Source organism: Triturus cristatus, chromosome 6 (genome assembly GCF_964204655.1).
Source record: "Triturus cristatus chromosome 6, aTriCri1.1, whole genome shotgun sequence".
In the NCBI taxonomy this organism is placed as follows: Eukaryota; Metazoa; Chordata; class Amphibia; order Caudata; family Salamandridae; genus Triturus; species Triturus cristatus.
Window position 1 is genome coordinate 1,128,339,691 of NC_140589.1, and position 12,150 is coordinate 1,128,351,840.

The following is a 12,150-nucleotide window of genomic DNA, read 5'->3' on the forward strand; positions in this document are numbered from 1 at the left end:
CACTCGCTATCCAACACTTTCCCTACCGTTGCACTCAATGGAGTGGGAATAGTAATTTTTACCCACCCGCTATCCAACACTTTCCCTGCTGTTGCAATTACTGGAGTGGGAATAGTAATTGTAACCCCTTTGCTATCCAACACTTTCCCTACTGTTGCAATTGCTGGAGTGGGAATAGTAAATTATTGCCCTTTGCTATCCAACAATTTCCCTACTTTTGCACTCTCTGGAGTGGGAATAGTAATTTTATCCCCTACACTATCCAACATTTTATTTACTGTTATAGTTAATGGAGTGTAAAATATTTTTTTACAAATAATTATTAATGTAAATATTTGTATTATATATATATATTTTATTTTTATATTTATATGACAGGTACATATATATGTATTTATAATTTTTATTATGTTTCTAACATTATTTATTAATATTATTAAGTTAAGATATATATTTAACAAAAAAATATATATATTTACTTTTTTTAATGTTACATTTATTATTTATCATTTTTAACATTTAAAAAAAATTCTAACTATGTTTTTATGAATTGTATTTAGAGGCCCATTACTATGGTGGGCAGACCGTAACGGTAAACGGGACCGACCGCCCAAGGATGTGGCCGCCACCCTGCATATTTAACATTGTGGCAGGCGGTGCTGTAAGCAGCACCCGTCACAATGTAAAATATGTGTGTTGTGTATTTGCATGCACAACGTGACAGGCCACCGCGCGTTGCCTTCCACCTTGTGCATGCCAAAGAAGGGGGGTACCCCCCAAGTGCAGCCGCCACCCCTACCACCCCCTCGGGGGCCCGCAATGGGCCCCCACAGCCAAAGACCGCATGCCGAAAGGCAAAAATTCCCACACATCATAATATGGCATTCGGTGCCTGCTAGGCACCGCCACCATAGTATGGCCCAGGACCGCACGGCAGGCAATCGGAACGATTGCCTTCCTTCGGAAATGCGGCGGACGGTCTGTCTTCCCCGTCATTGTAATGCGGCGGGGGTATGGAGGGCGAGCGGTGTAATATGTCGGGCGGATCGCCACCGCCGGTTGGGCGGTGGCGATCCGCCCGACATCGTAATGGCCTCCTTAGTATTTAGTTAATTTTATATTATTTTTAAGACATTTAAAAAAACGATATTTTAAACAACGATATTTTGGTTTCAATATTTTTGCACTTACCTTTTTAAGGATAGGATGTCGATATTCTGTCCATCGATATTCTAGATTCGATATTCTTGTAGGTCGATATTTGGTCCGTCGATATTCTGTCAGTGATCCGTTTCCATCAGAAGAGTGTTTCCTGTAGAATTCTGGGTTACCCTTAGTGGAGTTATCATATCATTCTCAGGTCATAATAGGTTTGGGCCTGTCCCGTCCTTCCGCTAGAAGAATTTAATCGAGTGGAATGCACACTTGAACTCGCACTAGCTCCACCACAGACGCCAGCTGAAGTTGGAGCCTGGGTAGGCTGTCTCGATCTTAAATCTGCAGGGGTAAAAGTTAAACCATTTCTGCAAGTAGGGACAGTCAAAGTATGTACAGTTTTCCCTTTATTACCAGACTGATATAAAGGAACAACAGGAACTATAGTCACTGGGACAGTCAAAGCATCTGGTGCATTCAAAACAATCTGATTGTCCACATCAGATCCCTGTATGTCCACCCTCTGGGGCGAAAGGGGTATGTGGAACTGGATCTATGGGCACAGCAGGTGCATCAATAACTATTCCCGAATAAGAGTTTGTCAAACTCTGGGATTGGTCTTCATTATAAGGTGGTGGACGGTTCAGTAACAATTCATTTAGTAATTCGTCATCAGATTCATGATCACTATCTCCAGTTGGATCTAACGATTTTGACTCTTCAAGATGCTTTGTCTTTTCCTTACGCTTACCTCCATTTTCTTTTTCTGCCACTATGACGGAATACATTCTAGTGCCCTCTGCTATATCTGTTCTCCAGGCCTTCTGTTGGGCATCTCATCTAGCCTCAACATATTGGTTTAAAGTATTATTGTATTTCCCTGATTTTTCTGTTTCTCTGTTTGATGAGCTGTGTGCTCCCATTCACTAAGCCCCTCAAACTGCATGGGTCTAAGAGACGACTTAATCTCCTATAATTGTCTCCTCAAGTTTACAAGAATTCTGACATCAATCATTCCATACTGTGGAAAGCTAATGGTCCATCATTTTCAGTGCATTTCATCCAATTCTCAAGCCATATACAAGTTTGTTATCCTCTCACTTGGGTCATATACAATGCTATTGTACCCTCATGTTGTATGGGTACCCCTTCACGAGTAGGTATAGGTGCATCCCTCAGCATCAAACTCTTCACATTTTTTAAAAATGTAATTCTTGGCTAAATATAAACCTCAAGCCCCGGGGACCGCCACCTCCCTGGTGCTTCATTAAAATACCATTGGGGGGCATCACGGGCCCCCCAAGCCCCGGGGACCGCCACCTCCGCTAACATAAATAATACATAAAGTGTCTGGGGTAGCTCGAGCCCCCCACACTCCCCTGGGGACCACCACTGCCCCGGGGGCACTGGGGCCCCGGGGACCACCACCTCCCTGGGGCTTTACACACTTGGGAGGGGGGCCACGCGGCCCACCGTCCAGGAGCCCTTGATGGCCCTGGGGACCGCCACTCCCCAGGGCCAGCTCCTGCAATGATCCAGGGTGCCCACCCCCGGGACATTGCTGTTTGCTATAGCAAACTCTGGTTTGGTTTTTAGACGCGAGAGCTTCCAAAAACCAAAGGATATTGCTTTTGCACAAGGGGAGCTGCATGTCAACAGCTCCCCTTATGCAAAATCAATGCCGGCTCCTGCAGGGGGCGGGGGGCCGATGGGACCGTGGGGGCATTGGTGCTCCCCTCATGGTCCCCAACGGTGAGGCCAGGCCCCCCTCTCTATTAAAAAAAACAAAAATTAATGGCCGGGTCTGGGGAGGGGGCCACGCGGCCCCCCTCCTCAAAAATAAAATAAATAATGGCCAAGCCCCAGGAGATGGGGTCCCTGGGGCCTAAATTGGCCTCGGGAGGGGGGCACACGGCCCCCTTCCTGTTTTTTGGGGTTTTTTTTATAAAAAGGGGTCAGGCCCTGGGGGATGGGGTCCCCAGGGCCCCAGAAATGCTAAAAGAAGGGGGGGTACACAGCCCCCCTTCTAAAAAAAATATTTTTTTAAAAGCCGGCATTGCACCGGAGGCCCCGCCTCCTCCCTTCACCACTCTGCAAACGCATCCCCTGCCGCATTGTTAGTTGGGGAATTAATTCCCCTTGAATACTGAGGGTCCCTTGGGGCCAACTAGCCCACCAGATACCTCCAGTAAGCACCACAGAAAACAGTGCACCTCAGCCTTAAGGAATCGCTATTTACCACCAACTTCAAGTTGGTGGTAAGTAGCGATTTCCTTACAAAAAGCACTTTTTTGCTTTTTTTAATGTGCCATGTGGCACACATCCATGCCCTTAGGGCATGGATGTGCGCCACATGTGCACACATGCACATTTCAGGGGTGCAACAGGGTGTCCTTTGGACACCCTGGCACCTTTGAAATACCTCCCGCTATTAATACCGAATCGCTAATAGTGAATGTCTTCACATTCATTCCTATGGGCCTCCAAGCCCATATAAATGAATGGGTAGGTATTCCTTATTACCGGATCTCAATTACCGCTTTGGTAATAAGGAATATTAAGGATTCTGTATTTTTTACCGAATCCTTACCTACATAGGAAATACCGATTTCTTAATACCGAATCGGTAAAATTCGGTATTAAGGAATCGGTATTTCACATTTACCTACATCTGGCCCTTAGTCAGCGATGTTTTAAATTCCTTGGTTAAGACACCGTCTAATTGCCAGTGATTTAATACCATAGCATCAATATGTGGCCTTTATCTCAATCCCTTCAGCAAGGTGATACCAAGGTAAATGAATGCATCTACCTGCTCAAGGAGTGACCCATCCATTACCGTGCTACCCTTGAACGACCTATGCTGGTTGAAGGTCATAAACTTTGTTTTTGTAGTGTTTATTTTTAAGCCTCGTAATAAGCAGAATTCTTCAAAACGTCACAGTGCACGCTGTGACCCACTTGGAGTTTTGGAAATTATAAGCGTGGCATCTGCGAACATTATGATCGGAATTTTTGTACCTGCTAAAACTGGTGCATCTGTGGGGATAGAGGATAAAAATTTAGCAAGTCCATTAGTAAAAAGTGATAATAATGTGGGTGCCATGACGCAGTTTTGGCGTACTCCCTTCTCTGCAGGAAAGGGGTCGATCTTACTCCCCTGTGCCCCCCCAGCGAATTTGGGAGAAGTTTTCTTCGTGGAGGCGAACGATTAACGAGAGTAAGTCGGTAGGCATCCCTAGGTCCTGAAGTACCCCCCAGAGTTTGTCACGTGAGACCAGGTTAAAGGCTGACTTAAGGTCAACAAAAGCGCTGCAGGTCATTAGTCGGTAGCAAATCGCCTGTGATGAGTGGATTATGGATATGCGTTTGTTCTTGTAGTTCCCTAAATACAAAGGTGGAGCATAATGGATTGTGATCACTCTCCACTCTGTCCACCACGACCATATCCTCAAGAGTATGCCATAGTTTTAGACTTATTAAAAGAGAATCAATATGGTTTGAGTGGTGGCCGTTATTAAACGTGTTAGCACCTTGCCTATCAGAAGCCGTTCTTCCGTTGGCCGCCCTTAGGCCATATTCTAGACTTACAGCCTTCAACTGAATGGCTGCTTCTGTCCATCTTTTGATCGGGGGTATTTCCAAGTGTGAGATACCGCATTGCTCATCTTCCTCCCCGTCAGATCCTATTCCCTGCTGTCAAGGGGCTCGAAAGTTGTATTTAAGTCCCCCACAATAACAACAGAGGCAGCCCAGGAGAGGTTGTCTAAGAGCTCTCCTAAGCTAAGAATGGTTTCCGACCTTCGCACCACTGTGTCCTCTAGCATATACATTATAAATGTCGATGATGCCATAAGGGCCACACACCAACCAGATGGCAAGAATATTGTTGCTCTCTGTTGGTAGTGCCTGTATCTTGAAACCAATGTCCTGTCTAACCCATATTGTGAGACCCCCCCGAGGGACGACCATTGCTACCTTGGATAGCTGGGATGTAATAGTTTAAGTACCCCGGGTGATGAAGTGGTTCTACTGACCAGGTTTCTTGGAAAGCACATATATCGAAGTTTCCAACAAAGATATTCCAGTCAGGGGACACTCCCTTAGAACTCAGCCCAGCAACATTCCAGGATAAAAGCGCTAGTCTACATGGTGTTAGATATGAATCTGAAGTCGGCCCAACCCTAGGAACTATAGTCCCTAGTGTGCAATCTATCTCACTCACTGCACTAATGGGGCAGCTCATCTCCACAAGAAGTTTTACTTCTAGATGAGATGCCGAGAGATCGTTAATAAATGCTGAAATAGTGGCCTGGATACTAACAGCAGGGGTGAAAGGGACCTTCAATCCATCTCTCATAGTGGTGACGTGCCAATTTGGGGTGGTACATGATAAACTAGATTCATCACTGGAACCACCACCGGAAGGTCATATTTAAAATGGATATTGGTTTTGGTAAGATGTTGAGTATGCATATCAAAAGCCACCAGGTTTTCAACAAAAGCATGATGCAAAAAGGTAAGTGCAATGGCATCAGGGGCACCCCCCTGGTAAGAGTGTCTTTTAGCCCCAGTGATGTCTTCCCTTAATACAGACCGGCATCCTCTCACTCGCCGGCTCCAGTGAATGCACTTATTTATTAGGGAACCCACATCCTCTTTATATAAGTTGGGAGGGGAGCTTTGGTATATTAACCAGGTGAACTGTTTGTCTCATGTCTGGGATCTTGTCAGCGCTATATGAAGCTTGGGTCAGGTTTACCTGATGAAAGACAGGGCTAGGTAGGGAGCTTTGTGCCTTACTAGAATTAGTAGATTGCCATGAGCCAGCCCCATGCTGGCCTACCCCTCTAAGATGTCTAGGGTCTACGGAATCGACTTTAGTACTCCAGGTTATGTTTTCTCTGCTTAATCTTCCTAGATTTTGTCTTGTGGAGCCCCCTGATAGCTGACTCACACAGTCGGTTCCCCCTTGGACGTTAACTGAGTGAATTACTTGGAATCCTAGTTGTTTCTTAACGCATTGAACATCAGTATTTACCTTGCTTTGGGAATCTGAAAGACTACCAACAATTGCTTTAAGCGCTCTATTTTCCTGCACTATGTCCATTATTTGCAGTGCTAGCAATTGTTGAGTGGGTGCCTCGTTTGTTGTGCTGTTTGTGTTATTTGGTAGGCTATCTTTACTATTGGTGTCTAGACTATTTATATTCGGGGCTGAGCTTACTACTGCATTATCGTCCATGTTTGGGTGTATGCTTGCCTCTATGCCCTCTTATTGCGCTACACTACCCAAACTAGTGGGCAAGTCCTGTGACTCTACATACTCTAAGAGTGGAGAAAAACTGTTAGTGCAAGGGAAGCCTGACAAGCCTACTGCAGTCTTTGCAATCTCTCGCGCTTCAACGCCCCCACTTGCAGGTCTATTAGGATATGGGAAAGAATGGTCAAATGCCCGATTCCTACTCGCTGCCTTTTTAGGTCTCGCCTGACCCAGCGCATGCGCTGGTCTGGCGAGACTTATTGAGAGGGCTCCAAAAAGTGCTACCGGGCCAGCCTAGAGCTACAGTGCATGTGTGTGGGCACGCGCGCAGCGCTTTACCGCGATTACTTTCACTTTCGCGGCCGCTTTGATGTTTGATCGTGATCGCGATCACTTTCACTTTCACGGCCGCTTGGCATAGCCAATAGGTCTCGCTTTTGGGACCTTATAAGTATTTAGTTATGCAACTGTTGCATGGCTAAACACTTAGAAGGTCCCAAAGGCTGGACCTATTGGCTATGCCAATGCTTGTTTAACATAGCTTACGGTCAGTATGTATGGGGCTTGTAGAAAGCTGTACATAAGTTGATTTAGGTGACGTTTTGGTGGGGATTGGGGCAAGGAGGCCCTCACATTCATATAAGAGGCTATCAATGCGATCAAGTACCCCTCCCCAGCAACTGAGCTTAGTGTCTGAGTTTTCTTCTTTGCCTTCTTTACCTTTTTTGTGCAAGCTTTCTTTGAGCCTCCCTCAGCAATTTTGCATTTTCCCATCATGGCTCCGAGCCACAGCACACAAGGAAAGGGAGCAAACTATACAAGACGATCTGCAACTGGCCTGCAAATGGCTTTGAAGGGGGAAACCGAAGGCTACTTCCAGAAGGGCACTATCTCAATACGGTACCTTTTATTGCCGTGAATGTCAGGACAAGAGCTGTTGGAGTAAGATATCAGTAGGGTGGCCCAGCCCAGCCTCTTCCTGGCTATGATGGGCGCTGACGGGCCAGCCCTTGGCCCGGGCTTTGCTTGGGCGTGGCCTGCGCGCGTCCCCTCAGCGGGAACTCGCATCTGCTTCAATGCACCTCCTGGCGCGAAGAATGCGGGCGGTAGAGCGTTGGAGCATTGGGGCTGTAGTCTCCTGCTCCGGCTCTGGAAGCAAGTGTTGGCAAGTGTTGGGTCCCGCGCTACGCAGCCTCACATCTGCTTTAATGTGCCTCCTGGCATGAAGAATGGGGGTGGTAGAGCATTGGAGCCTGGGGGCTGTAGTCTCCTGCCCCAGCTCTGGAAGCAAGTGTCGGCAAGTGCTAGGTCCGATGCAGCGGGCCTCGCATCTGCTTTAATGCAGCTCCTGGTGAGAAGAATGCGGGCAGTAGAGCGTTGAAGTCTGGCTCTGGAAGCAAGTGTCGGCAAGTGCTGGGTCATCAGAGAATCAACAACACTTTACACACTGCATAGTTATAGGATTTATTATCCTAATGATGCCCCTTGACCCAGCCACAGCAAGGAGCGGGTGACTGGTGTTACTGTCATATGTTCAGGCACAGGTGTAGAAGTTTTCATCGGCATCAGCATCCATATATGACTGTAGCAGACGAATATCTTGCTGTGAATACAACCTAACCCTGTTACTGCCTACAGGATCAAACACAAGCGGGTCTCCTTCCTTGCTGTTCCAGTTAAACTGCGCTTCGAATAAAGGCTGCCCATGGTCCTCCTGAAGGCTGTTTACGCATCTGAAGGAATCTTTAAATTTTTGGACTTCCATTTCCCCTTACCACAACTCTTCCTGCCAGGTGCATTGGTGGTGTTGGTTGGGGTATCAGGTTGTTCAGTATTCGTGCCACTTTCTATGGTCAGAGCATCATCCTGATTTGGAGGTCCCCTGCTCCATTCTTATTTATTTTATTTTATCTAGCCTACTCTCTTCTGCATTCTTTTACCATGCAGTAACTAAGGTCCTGATTACGACTTTGGCGCAGCGGCGCTGGCTCAACGCAAGGACTGCCGACCGTATTATGAGTTGAAAATGTGCAACTCGTAATACGGTGGGCAGTTCTTTGGCCGTTCCCATGGCGGTGCCTTAAAATCAGGCACCGCAATGGGAAAAGCCAAAGGGTTGCATCACGGCATGGACGGTGACGTCCATTCCGTGCTGGAACTGGGGTAATACAGATGGGGGCACATGCTGTGCCCGCCTGAATGTATCCCCATGGCATGGAGGAGATGGGGCCCTGTAGGGCTCCCTTTGTTATTGCAACACCATCTTTTTTTATTGAGGGGCTCCGCCATGAAAAGGCTTGCAGTGCAAGATCTCAAAATATGCTGAGCAGGACTGCGCCAGTCCCAAATATGCTGAGTGGGACTTCGCCAGTCCCTGCTCAGCATAATGCGTTGTGGTGCTCCTGCCCCACCGCCAGTGAAGGACTTCCCTGGTGCAGCAGGCGGTCCACTGCCAATACGACTTTTTAAGTTGTAATCGGCAAAACTTTGGACCACCACACCTGCACCACCGCGAGTCTGGCAGTCACAAGACTTCCCGACTCGTAATCATGCCCTAATTTTTTTCATGATCTGTTTTTCAAAATTGTCCCATGTATTTTTAGCACAATTTGTGCACGTTTGTCATTTTTCTCTCAAAGGTATCAAAATCAGTTTTAAGTGACAGCTGGAAAGATTAGGAGGTTTATCTGCTTCATCACCACCAATGGCCACCTGTTGTGTAGGTCAGCGCCACTTGCCAGAAAACACCCCGGAGGGGATAGCATGTTCTTGAATCCCACCTGGCCCCCAAAAGATGCGCTTTTAACCAAAAGGTGTTCTCTTGAAGGGCTTCCTATTGACATGCCCCCTTTGCCACACGCATACACTTGTTAGCAACTGCAGTCAGCGCTCCCTCGAATCGTAACGCTATACCCCTCTGCCCTGTCATATGACTCTGTCCAGCAATACCACGTGCCCTTCCGCGATGATCAATTTGTAAAAGAAGGATTAAGCACTAGCGCCCTCTATGGGTTTTGCCTGGAAGTATATCTGATTGCAGATCTTTGTTGCGTGTGACATTGGGCCCAAACATTCATAGAACAAGCGTCTCAGAGTTTAATCGACGGTCTTCTAAAGTATGCTGTCTCTTCGAGAAACCAAGATGGAGACCTCCTTTTGTGGAAAGTATTAAATGTAGAGACTGGTTTGCTGTGTGAAAATAAATTTCGTGCAAATGCTTACGAAATATCTGCCTCTTAAGAAATGTCTTTTAACCGAGAGAACCTTGCATGCCAGGACATTTGTTTTTTTTAATCCCACCATTAGTAGTATGCGCTCAAAACCCGTAGCATACAAAGTGCTGTTGGGTAAATAAAAATAAAAAAAGTATCACAAATGATAAGGGTATAACTTGAAACCTGTCCTAAATAAACACAAGTGTACTTACTTTATGTAAAAAGAAATTGACTTCCGACGTGTCGGTCGTGGTTTTCGAGACCAAAAACATTATGAGTACAGTTAAGGTCGCTTCATTTTTTTGTTAAGGAAGGCCAGTGACGGAGTTCTGACGATTTCACAACTCCGGTTTCATAAACGCCCTGGAATGAATTGATGTCTTCCGCTGTGGGGCAAGCGGTGGGCGCACACATAATCACGTCACATGCTGGTAGTGGGAAGAGACCCTGTAAAAGAGAACCCATACGGGGAATACGCCATTCCTGAACTTCCAGGCGAACTTCCCTCCCCAAAACACCAAGACATGGCAATGTTCACTGTCAGGCCTTCCAGGCCTGCGCCCTGTTGCCTGCTTCAGCCATCCAGTGTGGAACCTACATTTACAACACCGCAGCACAGTAGAGAAGCGACCTCCGAGCCAACCGCAGCACAGATTCCTTCGGCTCCGGACCTCCGTCAAAGTCCAACTTCACGACCAGAAACAAAACAGACCTTCCCTGTGCCAGCCGCTGCCTGCCTGCATCTAGACACCCTGTAGTTTGCTAAGATTGCGTTGCTCTAATACTACACATAACAACAACATTATTTACGTCACGGTAAGAAAATTACATTACATAACGATAAACAGCTTTACATCATAGAACATCTCTTATAAAGCAATGCTTTAAATGAGGCGGTACTATCGGGTACTGAGTACCGGCACTTTTCTATATTGAGAGAAGTGCCTGCACTTCTCAAGTGAGACATACTGTTTTTAATTGGAGTAAAGGCATTTCTCAGAAACAAGCAGGCACTCTGATACAGAGTACCTGCACTTCCATTTTTCCATTTCAAGCCCTGCTATAAAGTATAGGATAACACTAATCGTATATAAAACCTACATAAATAATAATGTAAGAATATTACGCAGCATTACGTTTTAACATAATAGTTCCGATAGAAACAGAGCACTTCAAATATCCCAAGACATAAGACGCCACCGTGAAACCCACCGTGGCATAACACAGCCCAGCAGTGCAGTAGAGTGCACCGTATTATACACAATAAAACATATGCTAAAGAGTTGTCTCCCTTTGAGTGGTTGGTGTGTACAAAGCAGGGCTCCCTGGCTGCCTGGAAGCAGGCCCTGGCTTTCAAAGAGCCCGTGCCACTGTGCAGTGCCCCCACCGCTGGACGTGCACTGGCAGTGTTTCCTAGCAGCCGCATGCAGAAGGCCCATTCACTTAACAATTGGGGAGGGGGGGGGGGGGGTTGCAGGGGCCCAGTTTGTTTAAACCGCCTCTGTCTCCATTCACAGCCTGGTGTCCAGGGGCATTATGCCGACCACAATGGAACCAAAGGCCTATTGTGCCTGAAAAGAAAGCAGAACGGAGAAAGAGATGCCGAACATGAAAAGAGGAATGGAACAGAATTGGTTAAAAAAAAAAATCTCAAGTCTCACAGCCGAGAGGTTGGTTACCTTTTGCCTGTTTGGCCTATTGGCCGTTGTTTGTGGGGATGGGAGCGGTTAGGGATGCAAGGAGGGCAACATTAGCCCCCCTCCCAGAGGCACCATGTAGCGGGGGTGGGGGGGGGGGGGAGGGGGTTCTGCTGAATAATAATTATTGCACGTTTGCTGGCACAACATTGTGGTTTTCATGCCACTTCTTAAGTTGCGATTCCAGTTGACAAGTTATTAAATGACTGTAAGAGCCTAGTAGCACAGTTGGGATTTTAGGCGCCCGTTTACGGACGGGACAGCAGATGACCAGCAGAGCACCGGGAAGATATCGCCCGATTAATACAAAAAAAGTTATTGAAACAAACTAATGCCATCAGTTGGCACCGGGGACCAGCTGGAAGACTCGGGTGAAATTGCAACCAGGGTTGTTTAAAAAAAAACGCATCCCTTTCAAACTACTCACAATCCCACTCTGAGCAAAGTATGTTGGACTCTCATCTGTGGTTGTGTAAATGAAAATAATGTTCATTAAAATGGCAACAGGTTTATCAACAAATGTCGTCATTTCTGTCCGTTGTTGTTGTGGTAACGTCTGTGATATGTAAAATGTAGCATCTGTAACTGTGTGACGTCAGGCGGTGCCAGGCTACAGAGGTCCTGGTGTTCTTGCTAGGGAAGGGTGAGGAGAAGGGAGCGCGCATGGCGTGCCCCTGGGAGCACAGATTAATATGTTTAGTGACTCGGCGAGCACAAAGGGCCGCCATTGTAGGCCCCTGTGAATGGCCGTCAATGGGAGGCGGCATATGCGGCCTGTCACTGCAGGTGCCCACATCTGTTCTTCTGTGGGCAGATGCTC